The 25,000-nt window shown below is 52.3% G+C and overlaps 1 protein-coding gene and 1 pseudogene across 4 annotated transcripts in view; one reads left to right on the top strand and one right to left on the bottom strand.

Annotated features, from left to right (window-relative positions):
- PC (pyruvate carboxylase) overlaps positions 1–25,000 on the bottom strand; it is a 108,976-nt gene that overhangs the window by 36,440 nt on the left and 47,536 nt on the right. Inside the window, exon 1 of one of the 4 annotated variants that reach the window (XM_046015071.1) lies at positions 12,038–12,189. The exons of the other annotated variants lie outside the window; for them this stretch is intronic. The gene's annotated coding sequence lies outside the window, so the exon portion shown is untranslated. Of the gene's footprint in view, positions 1–12,037; positions 12,190–25,000 lie in introns of those variants that run through there. 4 annotated transcript variants of the gene reach the window in all.
- Positions 19,138–20,244, top strand: LOC123948315 (annotated as a pseudogene).

Here is a 25,000-nt window from a genome sequence, read left to right as displayed (position 1 = left end):
AAGCAGCTTTCACGGTAACTGTCAGCTTCTCGTGTTAGAAGCTGGACCGCGGCGCTGGCCCTGCTTCTGATGGAGAGGGGTGGCGGGGGAAGGGCTGTAAGGGAGAGCCAGAGGACAGCTGAGGTCCAGTCGAGGCTGGGGCTGTGCCATGCAGCACTGCTCATTGTGAGGACACCCTGAAGCACGCCCTGACCCCAACAAGACAACCTGAGAAACAGGGTCCGCCTGCCCAGCCGCATCACGTCATCGGGGACCCGCGGGAGCCACACGCAGCGGATGCGGCTGCTCCCACCGGCTCCCACCGGCTCCCTGACTCTGCTCCTGCCCCACTCCGGGCTCTGTGGCATCTCCCTGTGAGCCTACGCTAGGCCACACTGGGCAGATGTATACCGCAGAAACTGGCAAACTCGGCGATCAGGGCCCTGTCCCCACTTCTGGGACAGGCATGGACAGAGCACCAGAGAGCCTAGCAGACCGCCGTCCTGTCACAGACACTGGGGGCGGGGGCGAATGACGCCCCTTCTCCATTTTCTCCTTGGGCTACAGAACCCAAATAAAGAGGCCTCTGTCTCCGTTGTAAAAGCCTGACATACAAGTGCTTAATTCAGTTAAAACATGAGGGTGAGCCGAGGAAGAAATGAATCTGGCACGTTCTCCGTGTCTTACGGCGGCTCAGAACCCGTCCTGCGACACCAATTAACCTGTGAGAATATCAACCTAAAGATTCTTTTGATAATCTCATTTAACAACATGATAATTATTGTTTTGTTTTCTAAGGGGCTGATTTCTTTGTTCCTATCCTTGACACCCTGTCCCACCCCTTCCCTCCCCCCCCCCCCCCGCCCGCCACGCCCCCCCTTAACCAACGCACGCATTTGCAGGTTGAAGTGTGAGAATTTAAATAAGAGCTGTTGGATGGACATGTCCAATGTCTGTTCTAAAACAGAACGTACCCCTCCCTCCTCACCCTCTTCCTGCTCCCCCAAATAACACACCCCAAAACCCAAGCCCCACACTTCTTCCTGTCTTCCATCTCCCCAGGAACTAGGGCTTAAATGCGGGGATCATCTTGAGCTCTTCCCTCCCCCTCCCCCACCACCCAGCCAAGGAGGCCGGTCAGTTCCCTTAAAGCCTTGTGTCCTCCTTCCTTTCGTTTCTCCGAACACACCCCAGATTACGCCCTTCGTGTTCCTTCACTAGGACAAAACCCCCCTCACCATGACCAGCCACGACCCTCGGCGGGGTTCAGCGACCAATCCGTGCTACAGACGACCCGCAGTTAGCGCCCCCCAACAGAGGCCTTACTTCACTCTCCTCTAACCCCCACCCCACTACCCACAGGTAAGCTCCCCCCCACCCCCCGCAGACCCTCTCCTATCACCGGCGCAACCTCCTTTCCATCCGCACTGCCCATCAGTCCTCAGCCTCCCGAATCTTCTAATTCCGGCCAAACCGCCTCCTCGTTCCCAAAGAACCCGAGCACTCCCCATCTGCCCGGGAGCACGTCTTCCCTGGAACGCCCCCACTGGCCACCCTTCTCCCTGTGCTGGTCCGTGCAAAGCCTGCTGGTGGCATCTCATCTCCTTTCTCCCGAAATTCCACCAAAACCCGAGTGAAGAGTTTTTTGTTGTTATAAAGCTCTATACCCCAATGGCGGGGAGACCAGGAGAGTAGACCACAGCCATGCAGCTGTGGAAGCCGGAACACAGTTCTGGAAAACTGAGCTCGAGGCCTCTCTCGGGTGGTGGGGAAGGCTGCCCACATGCAGCGGTCTCTTCCACAGAATCCACGAAAGCCTAGAGAACCGTGGCCCCGGGGCCCCTGGGCCTGGGATGAATTGTTCTTGGTGTGGCCGAAGAACATCCCTCTCCCGAAGAACAGACTGTTTACTCTCTGGAGACGGCAAAGCCCTGGGTCTCTCTACCGGGGGACAGGAGGCCCGGCGGAAGGCCTGGTTACCTTGTCAAAAATGGTGGAGGAATGTTAAGTAAGCCTACGCATCCTGCCCCGTACCCCACTCGGCTCCCGCAACACAGCAGCCTGCCCTTCCCCTCCTCGGAGACCTGACCCAACTCAACAGGGAAGACCTCCGGATACGACACTGAGGTTCCCAACAAAGGCCGCGCCCATCACCTTCCGTGCAGCTCAGAAACCAGGCAGCTTGCAGCCCCTGATGAGGACAGATGCCCTCAAGGGTAGAGACCAAAAGAAAGCGGCAGAAAAAAGCAACTGGGAGGAAACAGCCTGGGCGAGGAAAAGAGACAAACAAGCATTAGCACCCTCCGAGAAGTGGGGAAAGCCTCCAACACCAGCCATCAACAGGCTGTGCAGACCGTCCAAGGCCCCTTCAGAGAGCAGACAGAGCTCTTAGAAATTAAAAACATGATGGGGGAAATGAACGGATCCATAGAAGGGCTGGAAGACAAGGTAGGGGAGACCTCCTAGAAACGGAAGCAGAAAGACAAAAAACGGAAACAGGCCCGAGAGCGAAGACAACCTGGGGGCTGTCCAAGGGCCCCGAGAGCTGAGTGACAGGGGTCTCAGAAAGAGAGAGCACAGAAAAACAAAGGGGTTACAGTAAATTCTAGAAACTCCCTCCACAGAAGCACATTTCCACACGGAAGGGTGCACCGGGAGCCAACCAGACGGATGAACCCACACCCACACCAGGCATGTTGCGAAATTTCAGGTCTTGTGAGTTTTCCGAAAAGGGGAAAAGGACACAAAGAATCAGACACCAATGAGGTTCGCATTTCTCAACAGCAACTCGGGGGCTAAAAAGTACAAAGCAATCCTTTCAACGCTGCAAAGGAAAAAGTTCAAACCTGAACTTTTGATGGTTCCAGCTGAACCATCAATGCCGTATGCAGGTAAAACAGAAACAGGCCGCGGTGCCTGAGCTCCCCCGCGCTTGGCACTCCTTCTCAGGAAGCTACCTGGACAAGCTCCACCGAAAGGAGACAGCGGACAGGTCAGAAAGGGGGCAGGAGGTGTAGAAAGAGGTGGCGTGCCGGGTATAAGACAAGGACCAGGCAGGGACCTCCACGGGTCCCCCTCTCTCCCGGGGACCTGAAGGAAAGCAGAGGCAGCGTTCCTACTGCTGGGACCCACGGTGAGCCCGGCTGAACACAACTGGGAGGAAGGGCGGCGGCATAAATCACACCTTAGCCCGAGCCTTCTGTCCCCATGCACCAGCAGGGGAAAAGGTCCAACCTGCCCCACCAGCAGGACTCCGCTCTGGAGATGTACGTTTGCTTGTAAGCGTGCAGAATATTCGTAGACGGACACTCGAGGGGCGGGTAACAGCAGGTGCCTTTGCGGAAGAGACATGAGGAAAAGGTCTGTCTTTAACCACTTACCCTTTTGACGTTACATCATAGGACTGAATATTCAAAATATAAAGTAAATACAGGGCTCCTGGGTGGTTCAGTTGATTAAGCGTCTGCGCCTGCCTTCCGCACAGGTCATGATCCCAGAGTCCTGGGACTGGGACTGAGTCCCCCATCGGCTCCCCACTCAGCAGGAATTTGCTTCTCCCTCTGCCCCCCGTCACCCCACTCGTGCTCTCTCAATCCCCCCCACTCTCAAAAATAAATTAAAAAAAAAGAAGAAGAAGTAAATACAATATATGACAAGGGGACCCTCCCACTCTCAAGGCGCCTCCCACAGGGAGCCTCCCTTGGTTTCCCAACCACGGCTCAGAGCCAGCCAGGTGTCTGGTGTCCTCTTCCTGCCTGCCTCTCCCTGGGTGCTAGGTAGCTAGTGCTGGCTGAGGGCAGACCTCAAGCTCTCTGTGGTCACATCTCACTCATCTCTGAACTTGCCCCAGGAGCCCTGCAGGTGAACTTTCATTTTCTGCCTACTGGATGCCAGAACCCTTCTAGTTTGCTTAATTCACACCACAATCCCAGGAGTTCAACCCTGACTTTCCTGATAAGAAAAAATCAGCCTCAGGAGGGCCCACAGAGAGAAGCCAACTCAAGAATCACCAAGCCCATCCAAATCCAGACCCCCTGATTTTCACGAGACTACCCAGTTCGGTGCCTGGTTCACAGAAGGGCTCCAGAACCATTTCACTAAACCAAAATGCAAACTGGGATGGAATTAAAATTTTCCACGGGGTCTTCCCATGCTCTGAGACCCAGAAAAGGAGGTGGAGGGTGCTAGGGGGCAGGCAGCGCTTCTGCCCCGCCGGCAGGACTTCCCTCGTGAAGTCACAGACTTGGCCTATGGGATCACCGCCAGGGACCAGGTCCGTGTGGGTTTTGTTAAACAGCGTGACTGCGGTCAAATTCACAAACCAGACAGTTCGCACACTGAAGTGTAATTCAGTGGTGTTTCGTCTATGGAGCCGTGTCGCCGGCACCACAACCCGTTCCAGAGCACGTCCATACCGCTTAGCTGTGCTCTCCGCCAAGTCCCAGCTCACTAAGCTAACGTTCTCTGTCTCTCTCTCTCGCTCTCGATTTGCCCATTTGGGATGTTTCACATAAAGGACCACATGAAGGTCCTTCATGTCTGGCTTCTTTCACTCAGCGGAAGGTGCTCGAGGTTCCTCCACGTCGCAGCAGGGGCCAGACCTTCAGTCCCTTTCACTGCCAAGTACTACCCCCTGCAGAGACAGACCGCGTCTTACCGGGTCACGGGCAGGTGGACATTCGGTTGATGTTCCTACGCGCTCGCTGGCTGTTAGGAACAGCGCTGCTGTGAGCACGTGTGGGCAGGATTCTGGGTGCACACGTGTTTCAGCTCTCAGCTCGGGCCAGGCAGCTGGATTCTATGGTGACTCTACGTTTAACTGCTCGAGGGACTGCCGGACTGTTTCCCACAGCAGCGGCTCCATCTTATAACCCACCAGCTCCCCACCATCCTCACCAGCCCTTGTTACTGTCTTTTTGAGCAGCTGCCTAGAGGGGACGAAGTGGCATCTCGTCGTCGTTTTGATTTACATTTCCCTGATGCTGATGATGTTGAGCGTATTTCACATGCTTACTGGCCATCTGTCTATCTTTCGGAAAATGTCTATTCAGATCCCTTGTCCATTTTTATTTTTTTAAAGACTTTATTTGTTTGAGAGAGAGTGCACATGCTGTGAGCACAAGTGTGTGTCTGGGGGTGCGGGGGAGGCACAGGGGCAGACAAGCAGAATTCCTGCTGAGCACAGGGCTGGATCCCAGGACCCTGAGATCATGACCTGAGCCAAATTCGGGTGCTTAACCGCCTCAGCCACCCAGGCGCCCTCCCTTGTCCATTTTTAAGCTGGATTATTTGTCTTTTTACTGCTGAGTTGTAAGAGTTCTTTATATATTCTAGATACAAGTTCTAGAAAGAAATTCCCTCTCAGATTTGCAAAAATCTTCTCCCATTCTTTGCGTTGCCTTTTTGCTCCTTTTTTTTTTTTTATATTTTATTTATTTAACAGACAGAAATCACAACTAGGCAGAGAGACAGGCAGAGAGAGAGGAGGAAGCAGGCTCCCTGCAGGGCAGAGAGCCCGATGTGGGGCTCGATCCCAGGACTCTGGAATCATGACCTGAGCCAAAGGCAGAGGCTTTAACCCACTGAGCCACCCAGGCGCCCCGCCTTTTTGCTCTCTTGACAATGCCCTTTGCTGCACAGTTTTCAACACTGATGAAGTCTGACTGATCTGGTTTATTTTACTGCTTGCGCTTTTGCCGTTGTAGCTAAGGAACCGCTACCCACCCCAACATCACAAAGATTTACGATTGTGTTTCCTTCTGCAAGTTTTATAGTTTTAACTCTTGCATTCAGGTCTTTGATCCATTCCGATCTCTGACTGTGGTAAAAGGCAGGGGTCCAATTTCATTCTTCGGCATGTGGACACCCAGCTGTTCCAGCACCATTAAACTGTCTGGACACCCTTGTCACAAACCAACTGACCGTAAGTGTGAGGATTTATTTCCGGGCTCTCAATTCTATTCCGTTCATCTATATGTCTTTACACCAACACCACACTGTCTTGATTACTGTAGCTTTGTACAAAGTTCTGGAGTCAGAAACAGCGAGTCCTCCAACCGTGTTCGTTCCCAAGATTCTTCTGGTTGTCTGCTTCCCTTGCACGCCCATGTGGGGTCTGGGATCATCTTGCCAGTAGGATCATCTTGCCAGTTTCTGCAACTAAAGGCAGCTGGGACTATGAAAGGCCCCGCACTGAATCTGTGGGTCATTGGGTGGGGGGAGCGTGCTGATATTGTAACAGGATTAATTCTGATCCACGAAGATGGGGAGTCCATTTATTTAGGTGTTCTTAAAATTTTTTTCAACAATGTTTTATGCTGTTGTAAGTTTTACATTTCTCTCGTTAAATTTATTCGTGTGAATTTTATTCTTCTTGATGCTGTTCTACATGAAACTTCGTTTTCCATTCGGTCACTGCTACTGTATAGAAAGAGTTGATTTCTGTACATTGATTTTATGTCCTGCAACCCTGCGGAACGCTTTTACGCCTTCATCTTAATAGGTTTTTAGTGGATTCCTTAGGTTTTCCTATATAAGATCATGTCTGCTGCAAATATACATCTGCTTCTTTTTTTTCCAATCTGTATGCCTCTCATTTCATTCTCTCTCCTAATTGCCCTTGATGACCAAATTTGCAACTGGTGGCTAATTCTGAACGGAGGCAGCCTGCCCCAGAAAGCAGCAGCTGCTGACGCACAGGAAGCCAGAGCCCTCATTCCTCCACTTGTCGCGCTTGTTAAGTGGATGTTTCCACAGAGATTTGGCCTTTAGGAGAAGCTTCCTGGGTGGTAACTCTCTGCTCTGTGCCCAGGGAATCTGAGACCTGTGAAAGGGCTCCCCCCTCTTTTTCAGCCTGGCTTCCGGTATGTTCAGCCACCGGGAGGCACAAGCAAGAGAGCAAGCATGGGTCTATCTGCCCCACTCTCTACACTCTGGGGGAGTTTCCTGCCACTATGACAGTCCCTGCTGGCCGTTCCTGCCCCCACACTGCCAACCCTCCCTGGAGTCTAGAGGAAGCACTGTTTCCTCTCCCAATGGGAAGTAATGGCTTCCCACGGCTGCCCATCCTGGGTGCCTCAACGTCCCTGCTTTGGCGCCTGATTTGCTTGGCCTGATTAATTCAGTTTCTCAGAATCAGTGTGTGACCTCAGCCATTCCTAGCAACCTTTACCACTACTCTGCCAGACACCAACCCCCAGGCATCCCCTTGCGAGGAAGGGATAGAACCTGGCTCACTAGAAACACTGGGTAAACAGATCACTGAAGTGTCTAGTCCATGAGCCAAGGAAACAGTGAGGAAGTTCAAAGGCAAAGTGCTTCAGTTCCTAGAAGGAAGAGAGTAAACAACCACCCTGACAGGGTAAGACCTTGACTGTGGCTGCTACTTGCTTCCCCCATTCTTGACTCCAGGAAAACACATGATCTGATCTGAAAACCCCTGATCTGACCTTTCACCCTCTGCTTTGGAATCTGAGCACAAAACCTGCGCTAGAGGCTTTTCCCAGATGGAGTCGTAGGCACCACTATTGCTGGTTTCACCCACGTGACCAAAGCCACGTGGCAAAGTGTCAGAGTCACTGACGACGTCTGTCTGGGCGTGCTACTGGGTGCCGGCCACTGCAGTTAGTGCTGCGTACCATCCCATTCGATCACCCAAAACCTTGTCTGGAGGGCGTTACAGCCCCAGCTTTGTAAGTAAGGACGTGGAGACTCGGGATAAATAGCTAGGCCCTGGCTTCGAAGCCTAAAGGCGCCCATACTCCGGTGTGCCCGTCACCCCACACCGTGCCTCATTCCGGGCGCTAAGTGCCAGGAGCCGACCGCGGATCCCAGCCTTACCAGCCACCTTACCAGTCACTGCTCTCTCCCTTCCCTGCCTGTCAGCCTCCAACTAGCCTCAACCACCACACCTGCCCTGGCCACAGCTGGGTACCACTCCATCTCAGTGGGAAGAGTGGGAGGAGCCCAACTGAGCATCCAGCTGAGAGGAGCAGAACCTTCCCCTAGACTGCTCTGGAGTTCTGCAGAAGTGACCAGAGGCTCCCGCTGGCCTTTACCATCGCGTCCCCTGTAAGGGGAGAGCAGGCTGCCTGCCAGGCCAACCCTTCACCTCCCCACAGCTTCCCACAGTCTTTCCTGCCCTGGGGGGAGGGGGGGCGTGCTCTGATGGCAGGGGGCGTGTCCATTTGAAGGGAAGAGTTTCTCCTCCGCCTTGAGAAGTTCGATTGACAGGTCCCTAGAAGAAAGACACATCCGAGCTGAGAATTCAGGCTTCCTGGGAGACCCACTAGAGACCTGAGTAGGAACTGAATTACGAAAGTCCCAGTCCAGACTGCCCCCCTCATCTTCTCAGTCCCAACCACTCCAGGTCTCCTCCGTGCACCCACCCTCCATCTGGGGAAGACGTCATGTGTTTTAATAGCTAAAAAACCAAAAACACCACAATTAATGACAGCTGAGTGTCTGTATGGTGCCAGACCGCGGGATGAGGTTATTTCCCAACGCTTAGGGGGTGGGTAGTGCTCCCCGTAGCAGCTTCACGGCGCCGTACACTGCGTGCTGAAATCACGTTCAACGGCAGCGCATTTCCGGCTCTCCGCAGTCTGGAAGGTACTCCGAGAGACACTCTCATTTGCTACCAACAGCAACTCCGCCTCGTAGGGAGGGCAAACATTACCTCCATTTTACAGATAAGGAAAACGGGGCTTTCCAGGCTCATCTGCTGACCCGCATCGCTTCCCGAACTCCGTGCTGCTGCCCGACAAGGCAATGCTCTTTTCAAGCAACTCAGGGCGTCCTCGGTCCCAGGACGGGGGACTTTGGAAGGATAAAGGGAAAAGCAGCCAGGGTCCTGCCCCACCCCCCACCCTTAGGTCGGGCTGGAAGCTCCCTCCCCGTGGGGCAGGGCGGAAGCCTTGATAAAGTGGAGGTGGAGCCAGACGCTGCTGAGATTCCCTGGAAAGAGCAAAGTCTTGAGTCAGAAAAGTCAGGTTCGAATTCCAGCTTTGTCTCTGTCTCCTCGAATGACCTTGGGGATCACTCCGCCTCATTGCCCTTGAGTGACATAGCGATGTAAAAACTATAGAATTTGGTTTTCCTCCCTGGTTCCTGGCAAAGAGCTCCTAAAACCCTTGGAGAGTTTCTTGAGTGCTAGGGGAGACGGGAGCAGCTTTTCTCATTCGCAGTAAGCCCCTTTCAACCGCACCTGACTTTATACTAACCAACAGACCCCAGTGGGCCCCTAGATAGCTTCAGGCAGGGGCTGCTCGCTGGAGAAACCAGCCCCATGAGTAGAAGGTTGGAACTTCCACCGAGAGGAAGGAAGGGCCCAGAGATTGAGTTAATCACCGATGGCCAATGATGTGATCAGCCATGCCTCTGTAACGATGAGGTGGAGAGAGCTCCCAGGAGGGTGAGTGCATCCGCACACCGCGGGGATGGTGGACCCCAGTCATGAGGACAGAGGCCCCTACACTCGGGACTCCTCCAGACTCCACATATGCACCTCCTAATCCGGCCATCTATCTGTATCCTTTACGAGAAGCCGGTAATAGTAAGGAAGGCAGTATTCTGAGTTCTGTGAACAGTTTTAGAAATTACCAAACCTGAGGACGGGATCGTGGTCATCTCTGGTTTATACGGGGGGGGGGGGGGGGGAGGGTGGTGTCAGAGCTCCAGAAGGCCAGGTCTTGTGATTGGTGTCTAACGTGCGGGCAGTCTGTGGGCCTGAGCCCTTCACCCAGGGGTCTGCACTAACTCTGGGGAGTGTCGGAACTGAATGGGGGTGAAGGACGCCTCGCTGGTGTCTGCGGGGAACAGAGAAACCGGCTGGTGTGAGGGAAAAACCCCCAGATCCGGTGTCAGAGGTGCTGCAAGTAAAAACAGTCTGGAACCTTCGTCTGTCAATGGAACAGCCTCGTACCCCCCGCACAGGTGACTGACAAGTAAGCAACCTGCCGCCCGAGAACCCTCAGGTTGCCCCCGCTCAGCTTCATAAACAAGAAGCTGCAAGTAGGGGCGCCTGGGGGGCTCAGTTGGTTGGGCGACTGCCTTTGGCTCAGGTCATGATCCTGGAGTCCCGGGATCAAGTCCCGCATTGGGCTTCCTGCTCAGCGAGGAGTCTGCTTCTCCCTCTGACCCTTCCCCTTCTCATGCTCTCTCTCTCTAATAAATAAATAATTTTTTTTTTTTTTTTTTTTTTTTTTTTTTTTTTTAAGAAGAAGCTGCAAGTCACACTCCGGGGGACTCGGGGGACTCGGATTAGTTTCACACAACTGGAGCCTCGGCATGTTTCTGGAGCCCCTACTGCCGTAACAGACTCTAGACCGACAAAGGATAATGTAACAAACCAGGGCTTCTGCCCTCATGAAACTTTCTGCCTGGTGAGGAAACGAGACTAGCGAACTTGCAATATAAGGGATAGTAAGTAGCCAGCGTATTAAAGGATCCGCCTGGGGGAAAAGGGAGATGGGAGAAGGGTAAAGGGTAAGTGGTTGAGGAGGGTTAAGTGAGTGATGTGGAGGAGGCTTGGCCCGGGCTCCAGAGGCCCAGAGGCCCCAGGGCAGGCGGCGCCTGGCCCACAGGGCATCAGAGTGGAGCACAGTGAGAGGGAACCCGGGGGCCCACCAGCCTCTCCCAGCGTGCATGGTCTTGCCTGATTAGTTTAGAGTCATGGTCGGGTGACACCAAGTAGATGCTGGTCAGGTGAGAAGTCTGGTACGGAACCAACAAAAGATGAAATTGGAGAGGTTGAGTGAAATGACAGGCAGAGTGTTCATTCATTCACTCAACAGGGACGGAGCCTTCGCAACAGGTACCATTAGGCACCGGAGGTAAGCCGAACAAGAGAGAAGAGGTCCTTGCCTTCATGAAACTGAGGGTTTCGTTCTAACCGGGAGCAAACCAAAGGCACAAGTGAGATCATTCCAGACTCAGACCTTCAGATTTGTAAGCACAGACTGCCATCTTGCCCTAGAATTTCTCCTGATGACAGGTCTCCCTCTGAGTAACCCAAAAGGGAATGAAGTCCAGAAGCCACATCCCTTACTACCATCCCTGGTCCAGAACACTAGGAGAAAAGGCACATTTCTCACCAAATTCTGCTCTGGGAAGTTTGGGACAAAGTAACAGGAAAGGTAAGTACTCCTTCTCACCTGTTCCTTAGCGCGCGTGCGCGCACACACACACACACACACACACACACACACACACACACACACGAGTCACTCCTTTCTTAAATCCTTAGCCCATGTATCCCATGACCTGGAAAACCCAGCCATCTGGCCTGTGGGCAGTGGGAGATAACCCGCAGCTATCTGGGGCCCTTAGCCTCTCTGTCACCAGAACTGAGGGAAAGGTTTTCTTCTAAGCAAAAGTCATTTCGCTTTATACCAGAGCAGCGGGTCCTGCTGAAAGCCAGAAATGTGTTCTCCCAAAAGGGTGGGTAGTTACATACTTTCCCCTCACTGCTCTCTACCACGTCACCACAAACTCACCTCTTGAAGAGAACTGATCTTGGCCCTTGGTGTCCCAGATTCCTAAAGGGAGCCAGGCCTCCCCGTTCCACAGCTCCAGGGCGTTTGTCTAGCCCAAGCTGCCCGAGGAGCTGGAGCACAGCCCGTGTGGGACCCCGAGCCCCTGGCGGCAGCCCACTTACTGCTTCACCATTTCCACAAAGGACCCTAGTCAAGGGACCCACTCGCCCTTTCCCCTAGCTGTCACCACCACACAAAGGCAACCTGGCCCAGAGCTCTGGGACCTACGCCGCATCTTCCTCTGTCCCCAAGGTCTCAGGAAGAATCCCTGTTCATTGTCAAGTAGGGTTTGCCCCACCTTGGGTTCCTTGGTCTTGACCATCCCCGACCAGAGCTGTCCCCACAGGCCTGTGAACCCATCCCCTGGGTTCCTGTCTCCAAGGACTATTCCCAGAACCCTTCTGCCCTCTTTCTTCTAGTTGCAACAGACTGTCAAGTTCCAGAGGGAAGAGAAACAATGACCGCAATGTGTGGTCCCCCACCACCCGCACAGCGTGCCCAGGACTGCTGAGAGGTGGTCTTACCGTGGCAGCTGGTCTGCGGAGCCCCAGGGAGGCCACAGCATTCCTGGTACCGGAATACCCAAATCTAGGCCCTCTGCCCACAGCCTGTTTATAATTTACGTTCTAGGTTAAGCCTCTGTCAATGACTTTCCAGAATTATCCCCTCCCTCCAGCTCAGAGGAGAGAGCTGCTTATGAGCCAATCTCTGGCTCAGCAGTAGACCTTGAACGGCTTGTTTGAGAGAAGGAAAAAACAAAACCAGGCCAGGGGTGAGCTGGGAGAGGGCGGTCAAAACCACTGCCTATGGGTTCGCGGGAAGGATTAAAGGGCAGCGGTGTTTGGCCTTTACCAGGAAAAGAGGGCCAAGGACAGGAAAGCCAGCCAGGTGAGAGAGCTTCTGGCCTAAGGACAGGAACGGAGAATGTGGCAGCTGGAGAAAAAGTGAGGACTCAGGTCTTCCTCCTCCTGCTGAGACTTGATCAGGTTGTCCCTATGGGATCTGCAGACATCCTGGTCCTTTCTCCCCTGGGGCCAGGAGACATGATTCCTCCCAAGGGCACATGTTACCAAGTGGCTCTTGTGAACCTTTGGCCTTGTCTGACTTCATTAGCAAGGTTTTAAAATGCCTTAATATATTATTAAACCCACTCAGATCGATCCATTGAACACGGCGTTATGCCAAAGACCACTCCAGTCCAGAACAGGGGCAGAGAGCCTACGCCATGGATGCCCCCCACTATCACCAAAACAAAAACCAGCCCAGGCTGAGCTCAGACGACAGTTCTTCGAGGAGGCGCAGTCAGTAAGTCACTGTTCGATCTTTGCTAAGCTTCTAGAACTGAGGTTTATTGGTCAGAGGGGCCCTCCCCACTTCTGAGTGCTCACTCCCAGACAAGGCAGGTGGCGCCCAGGGAAGCAGGATGGATGCTCCTTCTGATGAAATGCGGGCACGCCTGACCTGGGCAGAGGGTCTAAGTCAGGTGCGAGCCGGAACAGGAGTCCCTGGGAAGTTCAATGCAAACTCAGCCTGGGTGGGAGCCTGCTTCCCCCTCTCAGATCCCAGATCTCACTGTGTACCGGTACTCTGCTACCGCCTTGCCTCCGGCTTTCTCCAGAGCTGACAACAAGCAGCTTTCTGCCTCCCCTCTGGTCGGCTGTGATGCCCAGCGGGAACCCAGCCGAGGCTCCCTGCATCCGGTGTCCCAGCTTCTCCCTGTGGCAGGCCTCGTCCTCCCGCGCCATTGGGACGGGCCCAGGGCGGCTTCCCCGGCTGAAGACTGAGACTGGCCAGCCTGGCTGGTGGAGCGCTGAGCGCGGGAGCTGGAGGGAGCCGCTGGCATCAGGCCGGCACACAGGCCTCAGCCACATCCAGGGGCAGGGACGGGAGCAAGGATGCTCTGACGGATGTTTCTGTAGCATGAGACCTTAGCCCAGCACTTGCATGCACCTTACCTCAATCTCCCTACGCCACGGGGATGAAGACAGGACAGGGCCACGGATCCCCAGTGATGGAGGGAAACAGAGACCCTCCCGACACCTGTGCAGAAACAGGTCCGAGAAGGCCTGGACAGTCAGAGGCTACTTGGGGAAAGGCATAAACTGTGGGTGAGGGCCCCTGGATAGGAAGTGGCTGAAATCAGGGAAGATGGGACTCCCTTCACCAATGCTCTGGACATGATGGCAACAAGGGGCACAGAGGGGGGGTGATGCTTGCCACGCGCACAAGGATGAGCAGGCATGAGAGAAGGATGGAGCGTCACAGCGAGACACACCGGGGCTTGGATCTTAGCTCCGCTCCTTGTCAGCGTGTGACCCTGGGCAGGCCCCCTTCACCTGCAAGCCTCGATTCAGTCATCTGTAAAATGGGAATCAGCAACACACAGCTTGCAGGGCCGCTGGTGAGGGCTCGATGGACCTGACCGCCATTAATGGCCAGCTGCGAGGTCCAGCTGTTCCCAATTTTTCTCATAGAAGTAGAACGAGAAGAAGGCAGTCCAGAAGGAGAAACATTCTACTGTTTCTCCAACTTCTGTTAACCTCCCAGCACTAAGGAACTCAGAGGACAGGGGTAAGGGGAGAGACTGGTGGTCGAATAGGCTCAGTCAGATAGCTGAGTACACGGCCTTTTTCTCTGTAACCTCCCGGACACCCACAGGCATCGCAAAGCTGCCATGAAATCTGGTGCCTTTCTCCCCATAGCACCCGGGTCAGGACAAGATCAAGGAAGCAAGTCACCTAGCTTGGAGCAGGGGTGGTCCCAGGAGCAGAGTCCTGGGTTCTGAGAGCTGTGAGGACCCCGGCCTCTCTAGGGCAGTCGGAGGGGGGTGGGGACAGCTTCCAGTGGCACTGAGGCCACTTCCCATGGGACACGTCTCACGAGCCCCAGCTGCCTCCGCGCAGGCTTCATCTCTAACACTCAGAGGTAAGGCAGAAGAAGAGGAACCTTCAGAACAGGTGTCTCTGCTCATCCAGATTTGAAGCTGCCCGGGATGTGGCCTGCGGCGGGCACTTCACAGGCGGTCACCGGACGGCCCCGAGAATACCATGGCCGGGGCCGCGGTGCTCTCTGTTTTCTGGTCAACACAGTGCAGCCTGCCCAGCTGTCTCTACCCAGCAGTGGGGACACAGCGACGGAGGAACAGGGGTGGATCCTGCCCCCATGGCGCTGGCAGCAGCGAAGACACTAGACGTGGAAAGAAGTGAAATGAACTGCTCGGCACGGCGGCTCCAGTAAACGCCGTACTGCGTGTCTGAAAGTTGCTGAGAGGGATCTTAAAAATTTCATCACAAGAGAAACGAATGTGTAACTATGTGTGGTGAAGGATATTAACCAGACTTACTGGGCCTATCTCACAATACATGCCGTACACAGGTACATACTGAACCATTACCCCGTACACTTGGAAGTAATACTGTCAATTACACCTCAATTAAAAAAAGGAAAGGGGCGCCTGGGTGGCTCAGTCCGTTAAGTATCTGCCTTCGGCTCGGGTCATGATCTCCGGGTCCTGGGATCAAGTCCTGGGTTTGGTGGGGGGAGGGGGGGGTCCCTGCTCAGCAGGGAGTCTGCCTGTCCCTCTCCCTTCACCCCTCCCCCTGCTTGTGCTCGCTCTTTCCCTCACTCTCTCTCAAATAGATGAATAAAATCTTTTAAAAAAAAAAAATAAAGAGAAAAAAGAAAAATAAACCAAGGGGGAGAAAGTCAAAGGAAGTGTGATGGGCACTATCATACAGAAATCAGCCGCAGGTGTCAGCCCTGAGCTACTGGTAGGTGAAGGGGGATCGAGGATCCAGAAGGGCATCATAGGAGGCAGCCTCAAAGAGGAGGAGAGGGATAGGTGGACTGTAGGGAAGGAGGAAGGGCAAGCATCCAGGAAGAGGGAGCAGTGTGACAGGGACACCACCACCTGGCTTTGCATGTCCACAGCCATGCACAGCTTGGCGTGGCTGGGGCAGCAGGTGCCAGAATGAGGCTGGGGAAGAAGGCGAGCTCACGGCACAGAAACATAATCATCTGTGCCGCTGCTTTCCATCTAAGCAGAACACCCAGCATCAAAAACTGTACCAGTTAGGGGCGCCTGGGTGGCTCAGTCCGTAAGCTCTACCTCTGGCTAAGATCATGGTCTCCCGGACCTAGGATTGAGCCCAATACCAGGCTCCCTGCTCTGTGGGGAGTTTGCTTCTCCCTCTGCTCCTTCCCCTGCTCGTGGTCACTTTCTCTTTCTCTCTCTCTCACATAAATATTTTTTTTTAAAAACTGCCCCGGTTAACTTTCTATATAGTTGTAAAATACAGCCAAGGCCACCAAGGTCTACTACTTTCATAGGTGTTTTCCTACTTTAGAAAAACAGAAGTGGGAGTGGGGAGGAAGGGTCTGGCTCAGTGAAACCAACGGCAAAGATACTCAGCGCTGTTCTGGTTCACGGGTGACTCAGGTGTGGAGACAACGCCGCAGCCCTGGATGTGACAGACCAGATGTCAGCGACTCCAAGAAGGAAGCTGGCTGTGCTCTGCTCTGGGGGTGGAGACGCAGCTGACGAGAGCAGGTCTTGCGTCTTTCCCATGCCTGGCTCACATCAGCCCGGCAGCGGGGACCCCTCTGAGGACCTTGTCCCCCTTTCTTCTACATCACCCCAAATCCGGTCATAGAGGCCGTGAGGTTTCACTTCCATGGAGCAAAGCAGGCAGGCAGAGTGTCTTTGATTTACTGGAAAAGCTTGTAAAGAATGTCCACTGGGTAATGAAAATAATGCCAGGTGCTCCAGAGAAACAGAGAGGGAGAGTCACCCCCGGAAGGGAGCAGCAAACCAATCATTCTGAGATCCCAGCTGCGGGCCAATGACCAAATGCTTCTGGATTGATCCGAATCAACCTGGTGTTGATGAGCGTCAGCTTCCGAGAAAGCCCCCATTCCCTCCCGCCTCCCCACGCCTCCCCCTGTTGCAGCACCGTAACTGGAGCTGAACACGTAACTCACTCTCTGACCTGGGAGTTTCCAAGGCCCTCTGAACTTTCACCTGCTGCTCTGTAGCACGCTGGGATCCGAGTCACCTGATAGAGTGGCTCTGAGAACTTAATTAGGTCGCCTATGTTGGAAATACCTAGGAGAGCCTGGCACGCTGGAAATGCCCAGAGAAGTGACCCCAGTGGTCGGCCCTCATGGTATCAGCCTTAATCTTTCTCTTCCCTTCATGCCCTGGGGGCTCTATGTAGAGACAGACACACAAATGGGGGGGGGGGGACAGAATAGATGTCAGGGTACCTGGTGGCTCAGGAAACAAGAACAGAGTGCCAGTCCCACTCATGATGATGCCTGGAAAGAGGAGTGGGCTGTGATTCAGAAAAATCCTGGTCCTACCTCTGCTACCACTGATGAGTGCTGTGCCAAGAAGTAAGTCACCTTGCTCTCTGGGAATCAGTGTCTTCAACTACTAGGCCAGGGGCAGTAAGACCATGCCTCCTTCACAAGGGCAGTGTGAACAACAACAACAAAAACACAAGAAAATCTCTACGGCAGTGCACTGTGCTACCTAAGTACCATGCCCTGTGGGGACTCGGTCTAGGTGAGGAGACAGTCGGGGCCGGGGCCGGGGGGAGGGGAGTAAATCAATACAGTTTATGATTTTTTTAAAAAGATTTTATTTATTTATTTGACAGACAGAGATCACAAGTAGGTAGGGAGAGAGGAGGAAGCAGGCTCCCTGCTGAGCAGAGAGCCCAATGTGGGGCTCGATCCCAGCACCCTGGGATCATGACCTGAGCCGAAAGCAGAGTCTTTAACCCACTGAGCCCCCCAGGTGCCCCGTACAGTTTAACCAATATAGAGTAAGATAAGAATAAAAAAGAAGGGGCACCTGGGGGGCTCAGTCGTTAAGCACCTGCCTCCAGCTCAGGTCATGATCCCAGCAGCCCAGCATCCTGGGATCGAGCCCCACACCAGGCTCCCTGCTCAGTGGGGAGCCTGCTTCTCCCTCTCCAGCTTGTGTTCCCTCTCTCGCTCTTTCTGTCATAAATAAATAAAATCTTAAAAAAAAAAAAAGAATCAAAAAGAATAAAATACCAAAGAACAAATTTAACAAAAGAAGTGCAAAACTGGTACACTGAAAACTACAAAGTATCACTGAGAAAATCTGAAGACCTGAACAAAAAGCGAAACACCTCAAGTTCATGGATCAGAGACTGAAACATTGTTAAGATGGCAATATGATTCACTACAAACCCTAACAAGAACTGCAGCTTCCGGGGCACCTGGGTGGCTCAGTGGGTTAAAGCCTCTGCCTTCCGATCAGGTCATGATCCCAGGGTCCTGGAATCAAGCCCTGCATCAGGCTCTCTGCTCGGCAGGGAGCCTGCTTCCTCCTCTCTCTCTCTGCCTGCCTCTCTGCCTACTTGTGATCTGTCAAATAAATAAATAAAATCTTTAAAAAAAAAAAAAAAAAAGAACTGCAGCTTCCTCTAGTTGCAGAAATTGACAAGATGATCCTAAAATTCATAAAGGAATGCAACGGAACCAGAACCACCAAAAGAATCTTGAAAAAGAAGAACACAGTTGGAGGAGTCACGCTTGCCAATTCCAAAACATCGCTAGAAAGCTACAGTAATCAAGACTGGGCGGGGTGCCGCCAACAATGGTGTGGTACTGGGAGAGGGATAGAGACACAGATCCAGGGTATAGACTTGAGAGCCCATAAGACCCTCATAGTTAGTCAATTATCTTGAGCAGGGTGTCAAAAACAATTCAACAAATGGTGCTATAATGACTGGAGAGCCACAAGCAAAAGAATGAATTTGGACCCCTACCTCCCACCATTCACAGAAATTCACACAAAATGGATCAGACATAAATGCAAGGGTTAAAACTATAAAACTCTTAGGATAAAATATAAATCTCTGTGGCCTTGGCTTCTTAGCTCTGACAGAAGACTTGTGAGAAACCAAAGAAAACAGATAAATTGGCTTCATCAAAATGAAAAACCTTTTGTGCTCCCAAGGACACCAAGAAAGAGAAAAGACAACCGCATGGGATGGGAGAAAGTTTTTACAAATCATGTAATCTTCTAAGGGTCTAATATCCAGAATACATACTTTAAAAAAAAACACACACACATGGGGCGCCTGGGTGGCTCAGTGGGTTAAGGCCTCTGCCTTCGGCTCAGGTCATGATCCCAGGGTCCTGGGATCGAGCCCCACATCAGGCTCTCTGCTCCGCAGGGAGCCTGCTTCCTCCTCTCTCTGCCTGCCTCTCTGCCTACTTGTGATCTCTATCTGTCAACTAAATAAAATTTTTAAACACACACACACACACCCTCTTATACCTCAACTGCAAAAATACAACTTCATTAAAAATGAGGAGATCTGAGCAGGTATTTCTGCAAAAGAAGACATGCAAATGGCCAATAAGCAAATGAAGATATACTCATCAGAGAAATGCACATCAAAACCACAGTGAGACAGACTTCACACCCACCAGGATGGCTGCAGTCCACAAGCCAGTCACAAGTACCGATGATGACACAGAGAAATCAGAGCCCTCACACACCGCCGGTGGGAATATAAAACAGTGCAGCCGCTTCGGAAAACTGTCTGGAGTCCCTCAAATGATTAAATACTGGGCTCCACAACTGGGGACGCTTGCTGCTTTCGGCGCCGGGCCCAGCTTCCTTCCAAATGTCTACTGTTCACGAAATTCTCTGCAAGCTCAGCTTGGAGGGTGATCACTCCACGCCCCCAAGTGCATATGGGTCGGTCAAAGCATACACCAATTTTGATGCTGAGCGTGATGCTCTGAACATTGAAACGGCCATCAAGACCAAAGGTGTGGATGAGGCCACCACTGTCAACATTTTGACCAACCGCAGCAATGAACAGAGACAGGAACTGCCTTTGCCTACCAGGGGAGGACCAAAAAGGAACTTGCATCAGCGCTGAAATCAGCCTTGTCCGGCCACCTGGAGACAGTGATTTTGGGCCTATTAAAAACACCTGCTCAGGATGACGCTTCTGAGCTGAAAGCCTCCATGAAGGGACTGGGGACGGAAGAGGACTCCCTCATTGAGATCATCTGCTCAAGGACCAACCAAGAGCTTCAGGAAATTAACAGTCTACAAGGAAATGTACAAGACTGATCTGGAGGACATCGTTTCTGACACGTCTGGTGACTTCCGCAAGCTGATGGTTGCCCTTGCGAAGGGCGGAAGGGCAGAGGATGGCTCTGTCACTGATTATGAACGGATTGGCCAAGACGCCCGGGATCTCTATGATGCCGGAGTGAAGAGGAAAGGACCTGATGGACCCTGGCGGGTCAGCATCGTGACCGAGCGGAGCGTGTCACCTCCAGAAAGTATTTGCTAGGAACAAGAGCTACAGCCCTTATGACATGTTGGAGAGCATCAAGAAGGAGGTCAAAGGAAATGCTTTCCTTTCCTGGATAATGCTTTCCTAAACCTGGTCCAGCGCATTCAGAAGAAGCCCCTGTATTTTGCTGACCGACTGTATGGCTCCATGAAGGGCAAGGGGACTCGTGATAAAGTTCTGATAAGAATCATGGTCTCTCGCAGTGAAGTGGACATGTTTGAAAATTAGGTCTGAATTCAAGAGAAAGCATGGCAAGTCCCTGTATTACTACATCCAGCAAGACACGAAGGGCGACTACCAGAAAGCGCTGCTGTACCTGTGTGGTGGGGATGACTGAGGCCCAAGACAGTTGAGCATCCAGGAGTGGTGCTCCTTTGTTTCCAGATGGCAACTGTAGAAAAGAGCTTGTGACTAATAGTCCCCTTGTGCCCGTCCCCGCAGGGATGGCGTTAGTATCACCCGCTCCCCATCCTTACTGCAGTTGCCTGCGCCTTGCCTGCCTCTCATGTCTAGTGTCTCCTTTTAGCCAAAGAAATGAACATTCCAAGGAGTTGGAAGTGAAATCTATGATGTGAAACACTTTGCCTCTTGTGTACCGTGTCATAAACAGATGAATAAACTGAATTTTTACTTTAAAAAAAATGATTAAATACTGAATTACCTTATGACCCGGCTCCTAGACAGAAACACAAGAGCAACAGAAATACGTGTCTACACCAACTGTATACTCCAAGGGTCACAGCAGCGCGGGCCAGAAGAGCCAAAAAGTGGAAACAACCCAAAGGTCCAACTGGTGAACAGATAAACATGTGGTCTATCCATACCATGGGATATTATTCAGCCAAGAAAAAGATGACTGAATTAGTACTTGTGACAAGTGGCTGAAGCCTGAGAACACCCTAACAGAAGAAAGCCAGACACAAAGGCCACATACTGTATGACTCCATTTATAGGAAATGTCTGGAATTGGCAAAACCAGAGACAGAAGCAAATTATTGGTTGCCAGGGCCTGGGGGTGGAGGTGGGTAACAGAGTGATTGCTGATGGGCACGGGGTTTTCTTCTGGGGTTAGGAGTATGTTCTGGAATAGTAGTGCTGGTTACACAACACTGTGTATACTAAAGCCACTGAATTAAACCCTTTAAAAGGGGTATATTTTATAGTATATGAATTATATCTCAAGTAAAGGTATTATAAAAATGAATTTTTTTAAAGATTTTATTTATTTATTTGACAGACAAAGATCACAAGTAGGCAGAGAGGCAGGCAGAGAGAGAGAGGAGGAAGCAGGCTCCTTGCAGAGCAGAGATCCCGATGTGGGGCTCAATCCCAGGACCCTGGGATCATGACCTGAGCCGAAGGCAGAGGCCCCAACCCACTAAGCCACCCAGGTGTCTCTAAAAATGAATTTTTAAAAGTAACTCATGTTAGGGGCGCCTGAGTGGCTCAGTGGGTTAAGCCATTGCCTTTGGCCTACATCATGATCTCAGGGTCCTGGGATCGAGCCCCACATGGGCCTCTCTGCTCAGCAGGGAGCCTGCTTCCCCCTCTTTCTCTGCCTGCCTCTCTGCCTACTTGTGATTTCTCTGTCAAAAAAATAAATAAAATCTTAAAAAAAAAAATTTAACGTATGTTAAAGCTTCTTGAAAAGTTAAAATCCTTGCACAAATAAAAATTTTAACCACCAATCAGAAGTCTATGTGCTCTCTGACCTCAGACAATCTTGTAGTAAGGGGAACTGAGCTTTGTGTAGGCAAAGCAAACACAGTGCAGGGTTATTCTGGGATGTGGTACCCTCATTTATGTTTCTTCATGTTTTAAAATAATAACAAATACATTACAGGTTAACATACTTTTCATAAAACATAACTTTTTTTAATTTTTAAGTTTTTTAATTTTTTAAAAAGATTTTATTTTTTGACAGGTAGAGAGCACAAGTAGGCAGATAGCCAGGCAAAGAGAGAGAGTTCGAGGAAGCAGCCTCCCCACTGAGCAGAGAGCCCGACGTAGGGCTTGATCCCAGGACCCTGAGATCATGACCTGGGTCGAAGGCAGAGGCTCAATCCACTGAACCACCCAGGTGCCCCCTACTTTTTATTTTTTATTACCATATAATGTATTATTAGCCCCAAGGGTACAGATCTGTTAATTGCCAGGTTTACACACTTCACAGCACTCACCATAGCACACACCCTCCCCAAAAAACATAACTATACTTTTAAAAACAGAAGAGTGGTATAGTTTTACATTTTTGAAGTCTATTTCATGTCTAGCTTAACAGAAGATACTGGAGTCTCATATCTGTGCTTCTGCATTCAGTCTGTTGTGATAATTGATGCTCAGGAGGAAAATCTGGACAACTCACCCAGGCATGTATTAACAAAAGGGGGGAATATTTCCGTAGCCATTTCAGACAATGCTGGAGTCTCCTGTTTGATACTATACCAAAACCTGACCAACAGTAATTAATGATAACATGAGCTAGGAAACCCTATGAACCTTAATGTACTGTGTTATTTTCAAATCCACTGGGGGCACCTGGGGGGCTCAGTGGGTTAAAGCCTCTGTCTTCGGCTCAGGTCATGATCCCAGAGTCCTGGGATCGAGCCCCGCATCGGGCTCTCTGCTCAGCAGGGAGCCTGCTTTCCCGTCTCTCTTTCTCTGCCTCTGCCTACTTGTGATCTCCGTCTGTCAAACAAATAAATAAAATCCTAAAAAAAAAAAATCCACTGGCCTATCTTGAAATATAAATGGGCCCTTTACCCAACATGATTTTGTAACCTTACACACCACACTGGTCATTTGGAAAAATCCTGGTTCACAGACATGCTGATCTTCCAGATGGGGACACATTTTCTAATAAAACACCGAGATAGCACATGTGTAATATTACCACCAATAAAATCATCAGAAAGTCTAAGGACTGAAAAGCAGCCGAACTCATGATGGTGAGTAAAAAGCTTTCCAAAATTCTCACTGTGCCTTGACAGCTTGAATTTGGCCACTGGCAATAAATGTTATTAGCGGTTTTCTCTGAAGCAATGGGCTTGCTATGTCCATTTTTCGAGAAAAGTCAGTCGAGTACCCAAGTCTGAATAACCACAACTGCCCGCTCTTTCGAGTACAAACAGCGATCCCTGCAAAAAGCGGCCAGTTCAGCTCGCAACCCACACAACCCCAGGAGCGCCTGTCCTCAGCCAGCAACACGCTTCGGCCCGTGCAGCCGCTGCGCATCTCGCCACAGAGGGGAGGAAGGACGTGCCCACACGCCTGGGGAGTCAATGAAATGGCCATCTTCCTGCTTCGTCAAGGCCACTGCTGTGCGAAGGCGGCTCCTGGCATGGCGAGCGCGTGGAGGCCAAGGGCTCCGTGCAGCCGCCGGACTCCCGCGGACTCCAGCAGCCACGCCCAGCTCCGCTTCTGCTACAGCCGTGCACACGTGAGCACGCGGGGAGAGAGTGTCATCTCTCGGTGGCATTACGAGCACCATCTGGACTCAGGGACCCCCTTGGAATGGGCCTGCGGACCCCACTTGAAGAGACACTCGTCTAGGAGGCCCCCCCACTGCAGACCGGGAGAAGGGCAAAGCACCTTTAAAAGAAAACAAACGGCCTCCTCCGTGCGGTGACACCAGCAGAGGCGCCAGAGGTGAGGCCACGTGAGACGGGGTGAGACGGGTTCCTGTTGCGAGCCAGGGCAGGGGGCCTGACTCAACACCCTGTAACTGACGGCCTGAAAGGGCCCCCGAGCTGGGGCGCAAAGTCCGACAAACGAGCTCCCTGCCGGCTCCCTGCCCGCTCGCTCTCCGGCCCTGCTCCGCCATCCCGTGCCTTTGACCTCAGCATAAACAAGGCATCTTCCATTCTTGGGATTGTGCTCGTTTCCACACCAGAGAGGAGGCCACGCGGTAAACGTGTGCCGCTGGAGGAGAGCAAGAAGGCACAGAGAGAGGAGGGCGGCAAACAGCATCCTCTGCCTTGGTCCAGCCGCCCCCACCCCGGCCCCAGCCGCCGCTCAGCCCGCATTCCCACCACATTCCCTTCCTGCCCAGTCAGGGCGGGCCTACATTCCTGCCAGCCAGCTCCTCGGCTCAGTGTGATCAAAGGGGTCTCCCCACTTTTCCTTCGGCCACAGCTAAGCCCTCCTGGTAGGGCAGGGCCCTGCTCTCAGCACCTCCGTTCTTAGCTCCCACCCCACAGCGACTAACACAAGACCCCAAGTTGGCTCACAGCCCTGCCCTCCCAGGATATTCACTGGAACACCGTGAAGTCAGAGTGGGAACGGATTTCTCATCCGTGACTGCGGCCAAGAGCAGCAGCAGAAAAGCCACAGCCTGGGAGTTCAAACGAAGAAAACAAAGTGCCATTCAGGCCCCCGGGGAGCAAACAATGGGCCCTTATCCTCTTCTCTGGGGCAGGCCAAGAGCAGCCATGCAGAGCTGGAGGGCCCAATGGGTAGCCCTGGGGCAGGTCTGCCCCTAGGATGTGCAGGGCCCCAGGCAAATATTTTGGGGGGAATGCCTCATCTATATAAAAACTTGAGTCACAGGGCCCCTGCATGGCTCAGTGGGTTAAGCCTCTGCCTTTGGCTTAGGTCATGATCCCAGGGTCCTGGGATCGAGCCCCGCATCACGCTCTCTGCTCAGCAGGGAGCCTGCTTCCCCCTCTCTCTCTCTGCCTGCCTCTCTGCCTACTTGTGATCTCTGTCTGTGAAATTAAAAAAAAAAAAAATCTTTAAAAAAATAACAAATAAATCAATAACAAAAACTTGAGTCAGGCACAGTTCACATCATCAGCACCATCTTGGCTGTCCAATCTCACACAAGCCTACGAAAGAAATAATACTGCGGCCTCCAGTGGGAGCCATCCTAGAACTGGGCCCAGACAGGAGACCCTGGGACAACCTCTTAGGACATCTGGTTGTCCCTGAACAGGGCAGAGGGCTGAGAGCACCCCAAAGGTGCAATATGGGTCCCGCTCAGAGCTGGGAATGCCCAGCCAGAACGGCACTGGAGGGGAGCCCAAACGAGTCACAGGGGTGCTCCCACACGGGGGCTCTCTGGGCTATGAGTTCCAGGCAGGGAGGACACATGCCAGGCCAGCCACAGTCGTAGGCCTGAAAGGGTGAAGG

The sequence above is a fragment of the Meles meles genome, chromosome 8, assembly GCF_922984935.1.
Source record: "Meles meles chromosome 8, mMelMel3.1 paternal haplotype, whole genome shotgun sequence".
Classification (NCBI taxonomy): Eukaryota; Metazoa; Chordata; class Mammalia; order Carnivora; family Mustelidae; genus Meles; species Meles meles.
The sequence above is the reverse complement of the archived record's forward strand: the minus strand, read 5'-3'. Positions and strand labels throughout refer to the sequence as shown.